The 19,906-nt window shown below is 36.1% G+C and overlaps 1 protein-coding gene across 5 annotated transcripts in view; it reads left to right on the top strand.

Annotated features, from left to right (window-relative positions):
• ENOX1 (ecto-NOX disulfide-thiol exchanger 1) overlaps nt 1-19,906 on the top strand; it is a 582,538-nt gene that overhangs the window by 302,738 nt on the left and 259,894 nt on the right. The gene's annotated exons all lie outside the window — the stretch shown is intronic.

Below are 19,906 nucleotides of genomic sequence, written 5' to 3'. Positions count from 1 at the left end.
GCTGAGCATGGTGGTGGGTGCCTGTAATCCCAGCTACTTCAGGAGGCTACAGCAGGAAAATCGCTTGAACCTGGGAGGTAGAGGTTGCAGTGAGCCAAGATGACGCCATTGCACTCCAGCCTGGACAACAAGAGAATGACTCTGTCTCAAAAAAGAAAAAAAAAAAAAAAAAAGAATAGTAACCATGGTTCTCAGAAACCAAAGGCCAACATCTCCTCCAACCCCAGTTATTGTAATAACCAGCTTCAAACCTTCTTTCTCTTGTCCAGCAGTAGAGGTCTGCAACTGCCCAGACTACACACACTTCACTTCAAGCTGACAGTGCCAAAATAGGCAGAAAGATGGAACTGGGTGTAGCCCCCTTTCTCTAACTCTGGGTACCATTCTCTTTCCACTCTATTGTACTTCTACTCTGAGCTTACATTTATTTTTTAGCTGCCTAGAAATACACTAACATACATAAATGGATGGATAGACTCTTTTGAAGAATCGGAAATTCTGGTTTGGTGTTTAAAGGAGATCATTTTTCTCGATATAGGGACATAGATGAGGGGAAGATAATATTATAACTCAGTACGGGAAAATGGCAGAGGGAGGACAGTTGTGGGGATGGAGGGAACAGCCGGGCTTGGACCTCAGGAGAAGTGGTGGGGCTGATACCACAAAGATGACAGGTCAGTTATTGAGAACAGAAGGGGCAGAAAATCTGAAATCTGCGAGAAGACTGGGAAAAGGTAAGTCATAAGGTAGTTTGTGTGTGTGTGTGTGTGTTGTTGTTGTTGTTGTTGTTGTTGTTTTTCCTTTCACTTGCTTTTCAACAGGCACCATAGTTTCAGCTCTCTCTGCTCCAGGCCACAAACTTCCTCAGAAATTCAAGGATCAGTTTGTGGGGAGCTCAAAGAGCCCTCGATTACAGCCTAACCTCTCTCTATCCCTTTAGTCCCAACATCCTTAGCCTCACCTCCTGCTGTCCCCCTCAACATTTCTGCTTTCTGCCTCACTTACTTACTGTTGCCAACACCCAGTTCCACCTTTATGCATGCAGAGTATGGGGGAAATGACTTGACAACTTCTGTTTCTCCTGATTTCTCTAAGGGTTCAAGTAAAGTTATAAACTAAAAGAAGAGGACATAGAAACAATTGACCTTTGGGGAATTTCTCCCCCAAAAGCTTTGGGGAATTTCTCCTCCAAAGGCTTGGGGAATTTCTCCCCACAAATAGCTCTGACCTCTTGAGACTTTTGCCGTGATACAATATGAATACAGCCTCTCCATGAAAAACCAAATTATTATTCACTACCATTTCCTTTGATTTAAGAAATCATTGAGTTGCCTGGTACACAGGTTACTTAATAATAAAATGAGAAGAATTCATGAATTAACAATACAGTTTCCAGGAGGGATATCTCAATTTTTATAGTGGAATTACACTTAATATCTGCCTCAGCTTCCACAAAATGCACACAATGAGTACAGTGTTGAAAATGAGAACTGGACTAAAAGATCCTTTTCTTTGATTTCTAGTAAAATGAGGAATACTACATGATAAGATGTATCATCTATGAAAAGGCTGCCTTTATAGGGGCAGAAAAAATAATATCAAAAGACTTTCATTATGTTGTGTTATTTAATTATTTAAAGCTTTATGAGTAAGTTCTTGAGTCAGGTTTTTAAAATATGGGGATTTTCCTGTCTTGTCTTCTTTTTTGCATAGGACATCAAGTTATATTTGGCTTCTCAGAATTTCTCATTTCCTGAAATGCACTACTAGCTGTATAAACATGGAAGAATAAGTATTAGCTTTATGAGAACACGTTCCTCTACTAGTTGAAAAATAGCATATAATAAAAAATACAAGGATGTAATATTGAAAATTATAGATCAATATGCCCTCTTGTTGTGGGTGTATATCTAATCCTCATGCATGGAGTCTGCTTTTTCAGAAGAATGCACACTGTATAATACCACTTGTGTCTGTGATTTATTTCTACCCCTTATATTTAATTATATATCTCAAGTGACTCTTGCCTTACTAGTGAAATGTTTCAGGCTTATTTTCCACTGTGATTTAAAAAATGAAAAAAAATAAAATAAAACCTCTCTGGCTCCTTGCCATTAATTCTAAGAATTACACATGATCCAAAATTAGTAAAATGTTAGTAGGTTTCCTTCCTGCTGAAGTCCCCCAGCACCCAATGAATGACCTCCTTGGGGATTATATTAGAAAATGTTTATTGGCAATTTTGAAGAAAAGGAAGTCTTTGTGAGGAGCTTTAAAAAGTAATATTAATTGTAATCTTGCCCAGCTAATCAACACTTACTTGTAAGCGTGCCAATTGCTATTCCAAAATCCAGACTCTATATACATTTGTAGAAACAATGAAAACTTGGCATCTATTAACTGTGTCCCTTAAACCTCATATTCACACTCCATAAGGAAGAAAAAGAGTAACTCATGTAAGTAATGTATGAGTCGAAACATTCTTTTAAAGCTGGAGGATTCAATATAACTACATTCAGATAATTCACTTCCACCTGGAAATGACCATTCATTTGTCAAAAGTGCCACTGACTTCTCATTGCAAGGATAATCTTTTCTTCTGCAGTAAGTCTCCATTGTTTCTCTTTCTGAAGATGGAAACTAATCAGCCTGTATATTCCCAGCTCAGCTCAGAAATAAGAAAGTTAGACTTTGTTGGAACAGCTCCTTCTAATTGTCTCAATTTCTACAGCTTTCTTTTTTTAAACAACAAATTTCAAAAAAAATAAATTTTTATTGTCAAGTAGCTTAAACCTACAGAAAAGAGCAAAGCATATGTATTCACCCCCATATTTAAAAATTTTTAAATGTTCTTCAGATATCTACTTCTTCTTTCCCAGAGGTACTATCACGATAATAAGGTTGTTGTATATTATACCATTTACCACATATATAGTTGTAATTAATCTCTCTATGTAGGTGTGTATATATATGTGTATATATACACATATATGTGCAGTGTTTTTAAATACTTAAATATTTTAAAATACTTTTACATATATATGTGTGCATAAATATATATATATGTGTGTGGTATTTTTTAAGTTTACACAGATGTGAACATACTGAATATATACCTTTGAAACCTGTTTTTTCTCTCTCTCTCTCTCTATATATATATATGTATTTTTAGAATTCTCTCTGTTAATATATGGAGATCTGTTTCATTCATAGTGGTTAATTGTTACATAGTTTTCCACAAATGAAGTGTGTTCACTTCCTCGTAATGGAGCCAGTCTGTTGCTTTTTCTGGACAATCACCTGCCTGCACCCACATCTCCTCTTTTACAGTGGATATGTGAGGTGGCTGTGCGATGCTGCTGCGTCCCACCTACCACAGAAGAGGCACTTGGGAAATATCTGTTCTGTGCATTCTGCTACAAGAACCTCTCACTTCCTTCTTCTCAACAGTGTTTCTGTTTTGTTGTTTCTGGTGAATGTGCCTCTATCTTTTTCTATTGAATTTTCCATGAGTAGTTTCTAATGTAGCTTTATGCGTTATTATCTCAGTCAACTATAATTGCGTCTGAAGAATAGGAAATGACAAGGGAAACAGAACAAAGACAAACTAGAGAGAGTAAAAGAAGGAAGAAGGGGTTATTTTCCCCCTTTAGCTTCTAAGGGTTCAGTTGGTGTCCAGGAGAGTTACTTTTTGAAGTGCCTTTGCACATTCTTTTACACTTCATTATCTGGGAGGTCAGCTAGTTTTTGAGATCTTTTCTCTTCTGTTAGACGAATAAAAAATTTCTTTTTGCCTCTTTGTTTCAGAATCACATTAGAAAAATATGCATTTTTTTAAAGTTTAGTATATTGTTAAAGGTTTCAGATGTATCGCAAGTTAAATGTTGTTTAGTGTCTGGTACCTTCACGAAATGAGAGCTATCAAAAATTCTCGAATGAATATATGTTTGTATTTTTGGTAGATTTTAGGCTTGTGTTTTATGGAGTACTTTACCTAGCATGTGCTCAATAAATCTCTTTTTGAATTATTAAATGAATAAACAAAGTAACAAATATTTGTAGAAATTACAGTAGTATTTGTAGAAGTTACATGGTCATTTGACTTGGAAATATGTTAAAATTTCTATTAATCATCTTTCATCTATTGGAACACTCCAACACTTCAATGCTTAGCCCTCCTGTAATTGAAAACTGAGGTCTATAAACAAATGGAAGATTAGAGTTAACTGAGAACATCCATTCCCAAGAGTTATTAAAATGGAGGTCTGTGTTTAGGGTTCCCAACTTGCTTAGAGCTCTAAAAAAGTGTCCTTTATGGTAAAATTTTGAGAGCTGTGTATCTTAGAGTTTAGGCTCTTCTCAAATTCTGTTTTGCTATTCTAAGAGATTAAAGCCTTCTTTTTTTTTGGTCAGTTATGTTTTTGTATATGATTGTGGCCTGGGCCAATGCCACCACTAAGAAAATTGAACTTTTAAAAATTCAAGAGTAAAAGCAACTATTTGTAGAACTGACACAACCTTCTCTAGGTTCAATCATTACCCTTTTAAATTATTTATTCCCTTCCATATGCTGGAAATTATTAGACTGTAAATGATTTCACCACTTCCCAAGTGTAATTTGCCTCATGAAAAGATTAATTAAGAAGTATTGAGAACTTCCTTTGGTTTTCCTTAGCAATGCTCTGGTCTTTTCTGAAAGTTGAGTTTATAGGGTTTTCCTCTCCTTAATCTTCATTTTTGTTGTATTTGATGGAATTCTACTAAACTACAATATTTATGCCAAGTTTCATTTTCAGCAGACTTTCATAATTGAGCCTAAATCCTCAGAAAATAGAGTTCCTGTCAGAAATGTTGGCACACATTCCCTATCGCTGCCCCGCTGGCCATCTGCACACTGCCTAGGCTGTTGTGGACATGTGGAATCAGCAGGGAAATGCTTTTCAGTCTTAACTCACATATGTTTTTAAGTAGAATTTTTCTGTGGTGGTGCTTATCCCCAGTATGAGATTATTAGTGCTATTTTCTTAACGATCAAATTTTGATATTTATCAATAGCCATCATAATGATAGATCTGCTGATGGCCTTGGGTTCTCATCTGGCATATTTATTTATAAATGTGGTAGAATTCCAACACCTTGTAAACTCTTTCTAGGGATCTTACTTTATAAAATCAACTCACTGCTCTGCCAATCTGTCTGCCTTCAAGTTGTTGCATGGTGGACTCAGCTCAAATCACCAGCAAACCTGCGACTTCTTTCCCTCCCTCTCCCTTTCTCTGTGGGTAGGCCCATTCTCTCAGGAATACCAGACAAGAGGGTCAAGCTACCGAGGAACATAAGAAAACATGTCTAGTAATAGATCTGCTGAAATCACTCTATATTTTTCTTTTCTTTTTATATCAGGGCCCCTATTAGTTTTTTTAAGAAAGTAATAATTAGGCCGGGCGCGGTGGCTCAAGCCTGTAATCCCAGCACTTTGGGAGGCCGAGACGGGCGGATCACGAGGTCAGGAGATCGAGACCATCCTGGCTAACACGGTGAAACCCCGTCTCTACTAAAAAATACAAAAAACTAGCCGGGCGTGGTGGCGGCGCCTGTAGTCCCAGCTACTCGGGAGGCTGAGGCAGGAGAATGGCGTAAACCCGGGAGGCGGAGCTTGCAGTGAGCTGAGATCCGGCCACTGCACTCCAGCCTGGGCGACAGAGCGAGACTCCGTCTCAAAAAAAAAAAAAAAAAAAAAGTAATAATTAGACCACCAATGCCTTAGCAGAAGGAAGATTGGTCATAGTACTGGATTCTAAAAGCTTCAAATACAGTTTGAGAAAGTACTCATCAAACTTTGAAACAGAATAAAGAAGAGTGAGAAAAGTTAAGTGTAGGTCTTAATTCCAGTGAGAGGAATCAGCAACTTCATTTCAAATACGTTGAAACCTGAATTTGAAATCTTTCATACAGAAACTGTAATGCAAAATTGAAGGATAATCAATGCATTATTCCCAAAAGTGTTGAGAAGACAAAATTAGATTAACAGGTCTAGGCAAAAAACAAAGCCAGTAAGTGTTAGGAACTTAGAAAAATCTTAAATTTCAAGTGTGCTCTTAATACTTGAGACATAGACATAAATAATTTAGCACAAAGAGTCTCAAGGATGCTTGTATAAGAGACAAAATGAATATAGGGAAGCCTACTTAATTAGGGTGAACTAGGAAGAGAGCACACTTGTTGGAAGTAGGTGATGTTTCATTTCAAGGGCGGTTGTACACTCTCAAGTAAATCCAATAACATAAGCTTCTTCCTGATGGGAACGTCAACAACAACAAAAACCCTCGCTATCTTACTTCACGAATCCCTAGTTTTCCCCTAAGAGTTTTGCTCCAGGATGATACATAGTGGAAGGAATCACAAAAGTTGGGCCTTTCGCCATCTTAAGCAACTTGTATTAATTTTAAAAAAACCTAAGCCAGTGGTAAACTTAATCTGAATATAGCTCTTCTAATATACTTTTTTGACAAATTCATTACTATTAAAAGGATGTTTTAAGATTACAGGTGTATTGGTGCTGTAACCCAGAATGATGATTTCCAAGTGACGATATTCATTTACATATATCATTTTATTTCCTCTTAATGGTTAGGTTTCACTCAAGGGAAAGACTAATATGACATTAAAGTGCAGGGCACCTGATTTCCTGCTTCTGTCTCCATTCAGAGGAAGAGGTTACAGAGTCCAGACACCCTAGCACCCCTAGCACAGGAGAGGTAAGGGGAGGAAAAGATAAGGACTAGGAAGGGAGATTGCCAACCAGCCTTCTCTTCCCTATTAACCCAGAATTTGACATGTAGCCAGTGCTTCTTTAATTTTTTCTTTAGCTTCTATTGATAGCCCAGAGACAAGTGTGTATGCTGGAGGTAGGAGAGGGACTTCCTTTTTAAATAGACACGAGAGAACTGCATATTTTTATGAAAAGGACATTTTTCTAAATTCTTTCCTAAAATATGGACAACACTTGAATAAATACTATAGGCAAACATTTTCAAGATAAAATTTCTGAGATCATTTCCATTCATTTAGAATTTTTCACACACACAAAAGACTGTTAGTTACCGAACAATGCCATCACTGTTAGAAATTCCATCCTAAATTTTAGCAGAGAATGTGTAATCCCCCCAAAAAAGAAAAGTTAAGGGAATGGAATGTATTTTTCATTTAATTTAAAAGAATTTTTTGTTGTTTTAAAATTCTGGATAAAAATCCATTAGTCATAGTTTCTTAGAATTATCACAAGAATATATATTCAACAAGCCAAAGGATGGCAGTCATAGTAGGATGAAACAATGTTCAACATTCTACAGCTCAGTTTGCTCATCAGAAAGATTACTAAATTGAAAGAACATGTGAATAAATTCCACTTGCATGGAAAATATCTGTTTATAAAAATGATAATACAAGACCCATAGAAAATATAATTTATAAAAACCTCTTTTCACTTCTACCCTTCTTGGCAAAGTGAGACATAACCCACTTAAGAAATTCTACTCCCTTTTTTTCCTGGCTGAGAATTCCTGCCATTTGAGAAAATATGCTGTTGTTTAATTTATTGGTTGGAAATGCTAAAATTGTATTTGTGAAATTAATATTGTAAAAAGAGATGGCAAGATGTAAATAGTATTAACCTTTCATTACACTGTACTTAGAACTTTTTTTTTTTCCCTGAAATTTCCATACCCAACTTCATTTTCCAGAGGTCCTGGAAGACATGCATAGAACTTGCTCATATTAGGCTGCGATTTAAATGTTTGCTGCACAAATAAACAAGAAAAATAATTAAAGGTAGCCTACAAAGTTGAATTTCCAAAAATCCCATAACTTCAGTGGGCTAAATACCAGATGGAGAAGGGTGCTGCAGATATGATGCTCCACATTTTCCTTTTACGCTTCGTCTCCAAGGCCCTACTCTATTTATTGCTGTGGCATCTGGCAGGCTTTCTTTTCTGGGCTCCACATGCTCCATGCCATGTGTTAGAATTTTCCTGGAACGAAAGTCAAGGAAATACCATTTCTAAAAATACGTCTTATGGGGTTTTTTAAATATAATATTTCCTTTCTACTAGCTCATTCACTTAGGGAGCCTAATAAATAGTATTCACATGTAGAAAAAAATCACGGTGAATCTGATTTTTTCTATGCAACAAACATAACAATTGTTTTAACAAAGTGTGCAAACATTGTCCTCTTTTTCCAGAAGTTTTATTTTTGTGGGTTTCTGGCTACAGACGTTCTATGCTTACTAAAAATAGTAGCTAAAACATTATTCAGTGCTTATTTATACCAGAAACTGTTTTTTACATATATTGGCAAGTAGAGTCCTTTAACAGTCCTGTATAGTAGATGGTATTTTTTATATTTTATAAATGAGCAAATTGTGCCCAGACTATTTATGAAGCATGGCTAGTAACTTACGAAGCTGGGATTGCTTTCTCTTTTTTTCTTTTAATTTTTCTTTTCTTTTCTTTTCTTTTTTTTTTTTGTGTGTGTGTGAAAGTCTCAGTTTTGAAGGATTTTTTTATTTAAATATTTTATTATGCAAATGTTTAACTATGCCAAATAGTTTAAAGAAGTTTACAGTAAATATTCATATACCCACCACTATGCATCATTCTATCCCTCTATCCATTCATGAATCTGATTTTTGGACGCATTTCTTTTTTTCTTTCTTTCTTTCTTTTTTTTTTTTTTTGTGAGACAGAGTCTCGCTCTGTCACCCAGGCTGGAGTGCTTTTTTTTTTTTTTTTTTTTGTGAGACGGAGTCTCGCTCTGTCACCCAGGCTGGAGTGCAGTGGCACAATCTCTGCTCACTGCAAGTTCCACCTCCCGGGTTCACGCCAGTCTCCTGCCTCAGCGTCCTGAGTAGCTGGGACTACAAGTGCCTGCAAGCATGCCCGGCTAAGTTTTTGTATTGTTAGTAGAGACGGGGTTTCACCGTGTTAGCCAGAATAGTCTCGATCTCCTGACCCTGTGATCCGCCCACCTCGACCTCCCAAAGTGCTGGGATTACAGGCGTGAGCCACCGCACCCAGCTTGGACACATTTCAAAGCAAGTTTAGACATTAGTACATATCCTCCTAAACACGTGCATTATTACCAGAATTTAAATTTTATGATTCTTTGTTTTTTCTTTTGAGGTAAAATTTACATATGAATAAAACACACAACTTTGATGGGTGAATTTCCATGAGTTCTGACAAATGCATCTCCCTGTTGCACCCAAATCTATATCACTCCATAAAGTTCCTGCAGACCCCTCCCAGTATCCCTACCCCACCAAGAGTAAGTCACTTCTTTCAGGGTTTCATATAAATGGAAGCATAGCCTATGTACTCTTTCGTGTCAGGCTCCTTTCGTATAGCATAATGTGTTTGAGATCAAGCTGTTCTTGAGTTCATTGGTAGTTCTCTATTGCTGAGTTGTATTCCATTTTACCAGTTTGTTTATCCATTCTTCCACGTTTCAACTAGTATGAATGAGCTTCTATAAACATTCTTGTACAGATGTTTTTGAGGGCATAGGTCTTCATTTCTAGTAGATCCACATCTAAAAATAGGATTCTGATCATAGATAGGTGTACTTTTAATTTTTGAAGAAATTGCCAGATCTTTTCCAAAGTTATTGTTTATATTCCCACCAACAAAATGTGAGAGTTTTAGTTGTTCTACATCCTCACCCATATTTGGTGCAGTCTGACTTTTTAGGTTTAGCCATTTTGGTGGGTTTGTGGTGATGTTTAGTCATAATTTCATATGCCTTTTCCTTGATGACTAATATGTTGAAATCATTTTCTTATGCTTACTGGTCATTTATATAATTTTCTCGGTAAAGTGTTCATTGCAATTATTTTCGCATTTTTAAATTGGATTATTTGTATTTTTATTATTGAGATATAGAAGTTCTTTATGTGTATGAGCCCTATATAAAAATATTTGGATATAAATGTATAAACAAGTATTTTATGAGGTATATTTTGCAAGTATTTCTTTCCAATCTGTGCCTTGCTAATTTATTCTCTTAGTTATGTCTTTTGATGAGCAGAAGTTTTAAATTTTGAGGTCTAATTTATCAGGGCTTTTTTTTTCTTTCATGGTTAATTATTTTCTGTATCCTGTCTAAAACAAGATTATCTCTAAGTTATATGTATATACACACACACACATATATATAGTTTGAAAAGCTTTCTAGTATAGTTTTAGCTTTTATGTTTAGATTTATTATCCATATTAAATTAATTTTTATTTGTTGTGTGAGGTCAGTGTAGAGTTCTTTATTTTCTGTGTGGATATTTAATTCTTCCAGCTCTATTTGAAGACGTTCCTTTCCCCCACTGGAATTTCTTAATGTTATTCTTGAAGATCAAATGATCACATAAATGTGCATTTATTTCTGAGCTCTCTGCTCTGTTCCATTGGTTTTGTAGCTCTTTATATATCAGTGTACCAGACTACACTGATTTCTGTAGCTTTATAGTCACTCTTCAAGTCAGATGGTATAAGCCTTTCATCTTTGTTCTTTTTTTGTTTTTTACAAAATTGGTTTGTATATCCTAGTTCTTGTAAAATTTTATATTTATTTTAGAATTATTTTGCTGGTTTCTAAGAAATTAGACAAACGGGATTATGATTGGGAATATATTTATTCTAGGGGTCAGTTTGGGAAGAATTGACTTCTCACCAATATCAAGCTTTGCAATCCATGAACATGCACTGTCTCTGCATTTATATAGGTCTTCTTTAAAACCTCTCAGTAATATTTTATATAAACATCTTAAATACCTACTATTATATGTATTGCTCAGAATTTTATTTTTAAAATTGAAGATAGAATTTAAAATTTTTATTTTTCAAAGTTTCCTGTTAATATGTGAAACTACAATTATAGTATTACCCTGATAGCAAAACCTGACAAATACATAAGAAGAAAGGAAACTGTAGACCACCATTCTTTATAACTACAGACAGAAAAACTCTCAGCAAGATACTAGCAAATTGAATACAGCAATGTATAAAAAAGATTATACACCAGAACCAAATATAATTTATTCCATTAATACAAGGTTACTTAAACATTGAAAATTAATCAATGTAAACTCCATATTAATTGAATGAAAGAAAAACATACTATCATCTCACTAAATGTAGAAATAATATTTGACAAAATCCATTTCATGATAAATATGCTTAACAAACTAGGAATATAAGGAAACTTTTTAACCAGCTAAAGAACATCTATGGAAAACCCACAACTAACATTAGGGTTATTAGTGAAAGACTGAAAGTTTTCCACCTAAGATTGGGAACAAGACAAGGATTTCTACTCTACCCACTTCTAGTCAATAATGTACTATTGACTATGAGCTAATAAATGAGTTCTGTAAGGTTTCAACATATAAAATCAATATAGAAAGACCAGTTATATTTGTATACAGTAGCAAGGAGCAATTTTAAATGAAATTAAGAAAATAATTTTATTTATAATAGCATCAATAAAAAATACTTAGGAATAAACTTAACAAAAGCAATATAAGACATGCACACTGAAAACTGCAAAGCATCATTGGAAGAGATGAATCATGACCTAAGTCATGGTGAAACACACCATGATCATAGAAAGCTTAAGTTTGCAAAATGTCAGTACTCCCCAAATATATCTACAGATTCAGTGCCATCCCTATGAAAATCTTATCTGGCTTTTGTCTTTTTTTTTCTTTTTTGCGGAGAATGGGATCTTGCTATATTGCCCAGGCAGATCTTGAACTCCTGGGCTCAAGCTATCCTCCTGATTCTGCCTCCCTAAGAGCTAGGATTACAGGTGTGAGCCACTGCACCTGGTTTGTCTGGCTTTTTAAAAGAAATTTATAGGCCAGGTACGGTGACTCACATCTGTAATCCCAGCACTTTGGGCAGTCAAGGTGGGCAGATCATAAGATCAAGAGATCGAGACCATCCTGGCTAACATGGTGAAACCCTGTCTCTACTAAAAGTACAAAAAATTAGCCAGGCGTGGTGGCATGTGCCTGTAGTCCCAGCTACTCGGGAGGCTGAGGCAGGAGAATTGCTTATACCCTAGAGGCGGAGGTTGCAGTGAGCCAAGATCACGCCACTGCACTCCAACTGGTGACAGAGTGAAACTCCATCTGAAAAAAAAAGAAAGAAAGAAAAAAAGAAATTTATGATTCTGAACTTCATATGGAAATATAAAGACCCAAAATAGCCAAAACAATCTTGAAAAAGAACACTGTTAGAGGACTCACAGCTCCCAATTTCAAAACTTATTATAAAGCTAGAGTAATCAAGAGTCTTTGGTACTGGCAGAAGGATAGACAGATGGAATGGAATAGAGAATCCATGAATAAACCTATATATCTATGGCCAATTGATTTTCAAAAGGGTGCCAGAGCAATTCATTGGAAGAAAGAATAGTCTTTTCAACAAATGGTTCTGGGACAACTGGATTTCCACATGTATTAATAATACAAAATAATGAATTTGAATGTTTGTGTCACACCATATACAAAATTTAAAAATGATCCAAGATTTAAATGTAAAAGCTAAAACTGAAATTCTTATAAGGAAGCATAGGTATAAGTCTTTATAACCTTGGATTAGGCAATAGTTTCTTGGGTGAAACACCAAAAGCATGTACAGCAAAAGAAAAATATAGATAAATCAGACTATCAAAATTTTAAACTTTCATGCTTCCAAGGACACTATCAAGAAAGTGAAAATGAAACTCAAAGACGGAAGAAAATATTTGCGAATTTTATATTTGATAACGAGTACACCAGATATATGAAGAAATTTTAAAATTTACTTAAAAAGACAAATAACCCAATTTAGAAATGGGGAAAAAATATGAACAGACATTTGTCCAAAGAAGATATTATAAATGGCTAATAAGCACATGAAAAATTGCCCAACATTATTAGCCCTTAGGACATGTAAATCAAAACCACAATGTGGTACCACTTCATACCCACTTGGGTTACTATTTTAGCTGTCGAATTACTGTAGTCTCTCATTTTTAGACAGTAAATATAGTAATATAGTATATAGTAATGTAATTGTCTAAAAATGACAGACAATAACAGTGTTGACGGGGATGTGGTGAATCTGGAACCTTCATGCATTTTGATGGGATTGTAAAGTGCTGTAACCACTTTGATAAAACACCTTGACATTTTCTCAAAAAGTTAATCATAGAGTTATCTCACTCCTAGGTATAGACCTAAGAGAACTGAAAACATACATTCACACAAAAATTGTACATGAGTGTTCATAGCAATTTTATTCCTAATAACCAAAAGAATAGACAACCCAAATAGCTATCAGCTAATGAATGGATGAACAAAATGTGATATAGGCATGCAGCAGAATATTATTCAACCTAAAATCAGAATGGAATACATTTACATGCTACAAAATGGATGAACCTTGAGAACATTAAGAAGCTAGATACACAGACTACATATTGTCTGATTCCATTTATATGAAAAGTCCAGAATAGGCAACTTCATGGGGACAGAAAGTTGAGTAGTGGTTATAAGGGACTGGGCTGGGGGGAATGGGGAGTGACTGTTAATGGGTACAAGACTTCGTTTTGTGTGATGAAAGGTTCTTGAATTAGATAAGAAGAATGGTCACACAACCTTGCGAATGTACTAGGAAGCATTGAACTGTACACCTTAAAAGAGTGAGCTGTACATTATATAAATTATATCCCAATAAAAAAATACAGTTGTACTCTATAATTTTCGTAAATCTATTTACTAGTTCTGATAGTTGTTTGGTAGGTTTAATGGGATTTTTTATATATATACCATTCAGACAGTTTTGTTCCTTTCTAATTTTTGTAGCTGTTCTTTTTCTTTATTATAATGATTCAGACTTCCTGTTTGAGGAGTAAATCCTGAGTACGAGTGGTGAGAGTGGACATCTTTGTCTTGATCCTGATTTTATGAGGAATTTTTTATTATATTAATAAGTATAATTTTCACTGTAGAATTTTCAGAGATGTATTTTATTGTATTAGGGAAGTTCTCTTTCATTTCTAGTTGATGAGTGTGTGTTTGTTTGTTTTTAAATCCTTAGAGAATTTTTACTTTTTCAAGTTTTTTTTTTCTGTTTCCATTGAATTGTCATATCGTTTTTCTCTTTTAATATTGGGATTGTCCACTGTGTCTTATACCTGATATCAAAGAAATAGACAATTTAAGTAGAGAATTCCACAACAGATTATAAAGGCTAGGGCTACAAGTGGTTAGTATCACTTCTACCCACATTCCTTTAACTGGAACTAGACCTAAATACAAGGGATCATGAGAATTATAGTCTTCCTGGGTACCTAGGAGAAACATGAAATGATTTGATGAAAACAGAGCAATTAGAGTGATGGTAATGAATAAAAATAAAGCCCTTTTATATATTATTATTTTAAAGTAACAGAAATCTATCTTCAAAAGAAGACCCACATACTGAGGTTGAACAAATAAATGAATGGATGGTGGGTGGTGCAAGCCAGGTTTCTCATTGCCAGGGCAATTGCAATAAGCTAGGAGAGGGGGCTGCAATAAACCCTATAATGCTGGATTAGAGTTGGACATATCAGCTGACTTCATGTTAGCTTAACTACTGTTTAGTTTGATAAATATACATATGGGCAGATACAGAAACAATTATAGATATGTGTATATACCTGGGTTTGAATATGTATTTATACTTCTTGGCTCTTTATGCTGAGGGGGCCTGGGAGTAGTGATACCTCAGTAGCATCAAGCACATGCAGTGCCCAGACCGTGGTTTCTAAATATTATTCTCCAATATTAGGAACTAGGGATCCTCAGAGAAATGACTGAGTCTGTGGCTGGGACAGTAAAATACAAGATCTTGGAGTACATGGTATGCCCTTAAAAAATAAATGCTCAAAAACAAAAAGGATGTAGGCATGTGAAAGGCATACAGGAACCAGTTTAATAGAGCTCCCAGAGACCAAAGCTGGAACAATTTGAGCCACAAAATAAATAACATGGTATTTGATTATAACCCAAAATATAAAATAAATATGTCTGAGTTCATCCTAATGTAAATCAATGATCAAAGAAATCAATAGAGTCTTTCTTCTAAAAGACTTTCAAATTATATATCCCCCTTCAGATAGTGAAGCTACCCTCCCCTTAAATGTGGGCTGGATTTATGACTGACTTCCAAAGAGGGGAAATAGTAACTTTGCAGTGAAAAAGCCTGGTAAACATTATCTTAACCAGGTAATCAAGGTTAACATCACGATGATAAGTCAGGCTGATTTGCCTGCCCCCGATGTGATGTGATGAGAAGTTTACCTTGCCTCGGTGATATTCTTCCCAATAACCCTAATCAGCCAAAAGTGAGGCATGCTTTAAAAATACTTGGCTAATACACGTCAAGACTGTCAATGTCATGGGAAGCAAGAAAAAACTGAGAAACTGTCACAGACCAAAAAAGACTGAAGAGACATGATGACTCAATGCAATGTGATATCTAGACTGGACTGGATCCTGGAACAGAGAAAGGACATTAGTAGAAAGACTGGTAAAATCCAAGTAAAGTCTGGAGTTGGGTTACTTGTAATGCACCAATGTTGGCTTCTTAGCTGTGACAAACATGCCAGGCCATGGTAATGTGAGATGTTAACATTGGGGGAAACTGGGGGAGGAATATGTAGGAACTCTTTGTATTATCTTTGCAATTTTTCCTGCAAATTTAAGATTATTCCCGTATAAAAATAATTGTCAAAAACAGTAATAGTAAGAAGGCCCAAAAGGTGAAACAGAGATTGGTGAAGCTCTTGTGGTGTGAGTAGGGGTGCAGGGCCTGAGTCCTGAGTGCTCAGCCTCTTCTCACTCCTCACTCCCTTCCAGGCTGCCTCCCTCCTTCCCCAGGTCCCCAGGGTCCTGTGTCACATATTCTGAAAAGTACTGCCCTGCAGAATTAAATGCAAACTCCTCAACATGTCTTCTGGGGCCCTTCATACTCTCACCCTTGTCTAGCTTTCATCTTCATCATCTGTTGACCTCTTGCCTCCTATATTTATTTCTGTATTTATTTCTTTCCTGTATTTTGAAGGCACTTTCTTTTCCTCAAGCAGATCCTGATCTTCTTGTTGATTTTGAACATACTATTTTTTTTCAGCTTGGGAGACCATTCTCAAGCTTATTCACCCTCAGAAACTCTTCAGAATTCATCTTAGAATTCAACTTAAGAGTGAGCCTTCTCTTGAAAGGCTCTAAGGGAAAGGGACACCTTTTTGAAACATTTCTACAATAGCACATAGTTCTTTCTAGTTGCTTGTGTGTGTGCCTGTAGACCTCTTGCCTGCAAATAGTCCACAAGCTCCTTAAGGAGATGTCATTCATCTCCCTTTGCCAAATGTCAAGCACAGTACCTGCACATAGTAGGTATTCAATAACTGTCAAATAAATGAATGAATGAATGAATAAGAGTAGCAATTTTATTGAAATTAGATTATTTTCTTTTTTGTAGCCTTTTAATTTATTTGAATCTAGTTGTCATGAAAATACAAATTCAATGTTTTAATAAGCAAATTGATCCCAGTTTGCCGGTTTAAAAGAAAAACATTGGCTTTTTAGGAGTGAGTACTAGCCTCAATTCAGCCAGCATGTGTACAACATATTGAGAGTAGTTGGATATTTTTTTCCTTTAAATAACAAAAATTTCACATGGTGCGTACTTTACGGTAAATGAAATAGGTACTGTAGTGTTGCTTTTTCAGTCTGCTGGTATTTGAAGTAGTTGTCAGTAAAGCTAGCTGCATACATTTATCTTCATTAGCCATTCCAAGGTGATGCTTTTTGATGCAGGTGGCCCAGCTCTTCCCAGGCACTTTAATATGCCAATTATTGTACCCACTATCTGTAGAACAGATAGTGATTAGTTTCACATTTTGCTCACTGGGCAGCTTAATGTTCTTGTCACCTTACATTGAGTTTTAAATGTGCAAAGCGCAAAGAATGTGAAACATGCTTCCCAGACTTGGGGGCGGTAGTGGCTGTCATGCCTAGTAACTTGAATTACTCCTGGATACAGAAATTAAAGGGCCTGGTTCATTAACAAAGAATAAAATAATCTGACACAAGTGCATCAAAAAAGGCAACATGAGTGTGTGTGTATAAAGGTTAGATGCATCTTTTCATTTTCTTTCACAAAAGCATCATTTGCTAGCATGTGGGATCTGAGTGCTAGTTTGCTGGCTTAGATTACTATCGTTTAAAGAGAGAGAGAGATAATGGCAGGATCTTATTTAGAAGAGAGCATTCTGCCTTAATAATTTTCTTCTTTGAGTATTCTAAGGCAACATAGGTCACCCAAAACAGAGAATGAGAGACACCAATTTTAACGTAACGACTGTTCACTACCTTACATTTTGGACAATTTTGCTCTAGCTATGACTCATTAATGAAATTTTTTTTTTAACTGCCAGAGACAGTTGAGAAGTTCCCTTTGGAAAATTCCAAAACCACACTTAGCAGTTTCGTCTGAGGTTCATTTGTTTAATTTCCTAGGAGTGAGGTTGATTCATTTATGGGGACTTAACCTAGTGCCATTATTAGCAAAAAAGACTATTTAACATTTTAAGAAAACATGGGAAAATGCCAGGCACATGGCATCCCAAACACAAACTTTATTTGCTACCCTCTTGAAGAATTTGTTTGCATATGATGTTGTTCACACCAGCGATAACAGAAAATGTATTTAATAACTACTCAGAATTAATATGCTGTAGTATGCATGGCTGCCTAATTTAATTTATCTCTGATTAAGCCTATTATGTTTGAGATCACTTTACAGAAGAGATTTTTTTGCCAGCTGTAAGCTTATTTGAATTGTAATATAAGTTAATAATGTGTGAAATAACCAGTGGTGCCTACTTCTAAATGTTAATTTTGCCAACTGACTTCCTGAGTTGCATACCCAGACCATTAATGGGCATTTAGTTAATATCTTACATGAAGACCAGCTATTGGAATAAATATGAGAATTAACTATTTTAGTAGGCAAAGACAAATGGCACAGAAATTCTTTAATTCTGAAATCCGAGGAAAGACTCTTGCATTATAAAAGTAATTGAAAATCAGTGACTGATAATCACATAACATCACATATAAAGTAACATGTACTTTTTACATGACTTGTGTTCTAAATTTATTTCTTCAACCCTAAGTCGTCTCACTGGATCAGATGGAGTGGGACCCCCGGGGTCCTCACTGTGTGATCAGGGCTCTTGGGTGGGCCCAGCATCAGAGGGAAGGGGCTTGGGCTATTGCTGTTCATTGGCTTGTTCTCCACATTACAGACCAAGCTTTGTATGTTTATCCAGAACCAATTGTTTCATCGGTCAGTCTAATCCTCTTTTTCAATGTCTTAAGTGATTAGCACCAAAAAAAGTGATTGGGCTAATCACATTCCCTTGCTCAGCAGTTGGCCTCATACAACGTTCTGTGCATCCTTAGATACAGTTTGCATGGCTCAGAATGCGAACTGTATTATTTGTATACATACTTAACTTTGGTAAACTGATTCCTCCCTACCCATTCTCAAACTGCTTTTCTCCCTTTTTGTAGTTCTTTTTTTGGCTCTCTAATTAACATTCCACCCAGTCTTCAAAGCCCCTTAAAAATCATACCTGCTCTATGAAGATTTCCTAACCATCCCAGGCCATGACCACGTCCTCACTGGTTGGCGGTGGGGTCATTTGCCTTGATCATGTAGTCACCTTTTGTATATTCTACTTATAGACTCTATGAGGACAGAGACCTTGCAATTTAAATCGTTATACCCCACAGTGCCTAATACAGTTTCTTGTAAGAAAAATATATATATATCAATAGATGGTGGTGACTGATGTTCAGAATACAAACATGACAAGGGAGACGCTTATAGATCTTGAACCCTAGGTGAATATATAAATGTAGTTGAATACGTAAAGTCAGTTTGCGGGTTTTCATTTGTTTTAAAGTTGAAGTAGAAACTTGCATGTAATAATTAACAAGTCAGAGATCACAAAGTAGATTTCTATTTACTTTAAACAGCTCTTGCTAGGCCTATAATTTGAATCTCAGCATGCGTGTAAAGTAGTGTTTCATAACCCTGACTTACATGAGAATTGGCTGGGGAACTTCAAACATGTATGCCCATGACAAGGACTCACTTTCAAATAAGTTAAATCAGGGAGCACTTTTTAAAAATCTAACCAGATAATTTTAGTAAGAAACCGGAATTGAGAACCACCAGTGTAAAGGAAACTTAAAGGTCATTAAATTCATATATCCATCTGGTGTTTGATTGTTATATACAGCTGTTTAGCAATGAAAGAAGAGTGTTTCTAACAGGATGAAAATTGCAGCTCTCTGGTGCAGGTTTCCATGCCATATCCCATCCTTCTCTGAAGCTAACACCCAAGGTGACCTACTATCTTGGTTTGTAGAGAGTTATCCCTTTTTTTTTTTGAGACAGAGTCACGCTGTCGCCCAGGCTGGAATGCAGTGGCGTGATCTCCACTCACTGCAAGCTCCGCCTCCCAGGTTCACGCCAGTCTCCTGCCTCAGCCTCCTGAGTAGCTGGGACTATAGGCGTGTGCTACAACGCCCGGCTAATTTTTCGTATTTTTAATCGAGACAGGGTTTCACCGTATTAGCCAGGATGGTCTTGATCTCCCGACCTCATGATCCACCTGCCTCTGCCTCCTGAAGTGCGGAATAACAGGCATGAGCCACCGTGCCAGGCCACTATCCCATTTTTTAACACAGAAAGATCCACGTAGTAGGAAACTCCTTATTACTGGGCAAACCAGGACAGTTGGTCAT

Source organism: Chlorocebus sabaeus, chromosome 3, assembly GCF_047675955.1.
Source record: "Chlorocebus sabaeus isolate Y175 chromosome 3, mChlSab1.0.hap1, whole genome shotgun sequence".
NCBI lineage: Eukaryota > Metazoa > Chordata > Mammalia > Primates > Cercopithecidae > Chlorocebus > Chlorocebus sabaeus.
Note: the sequence above shows the minus strand (reverse complement) of the source record. Positions and strands in the feature narration are given on the sequence as shown.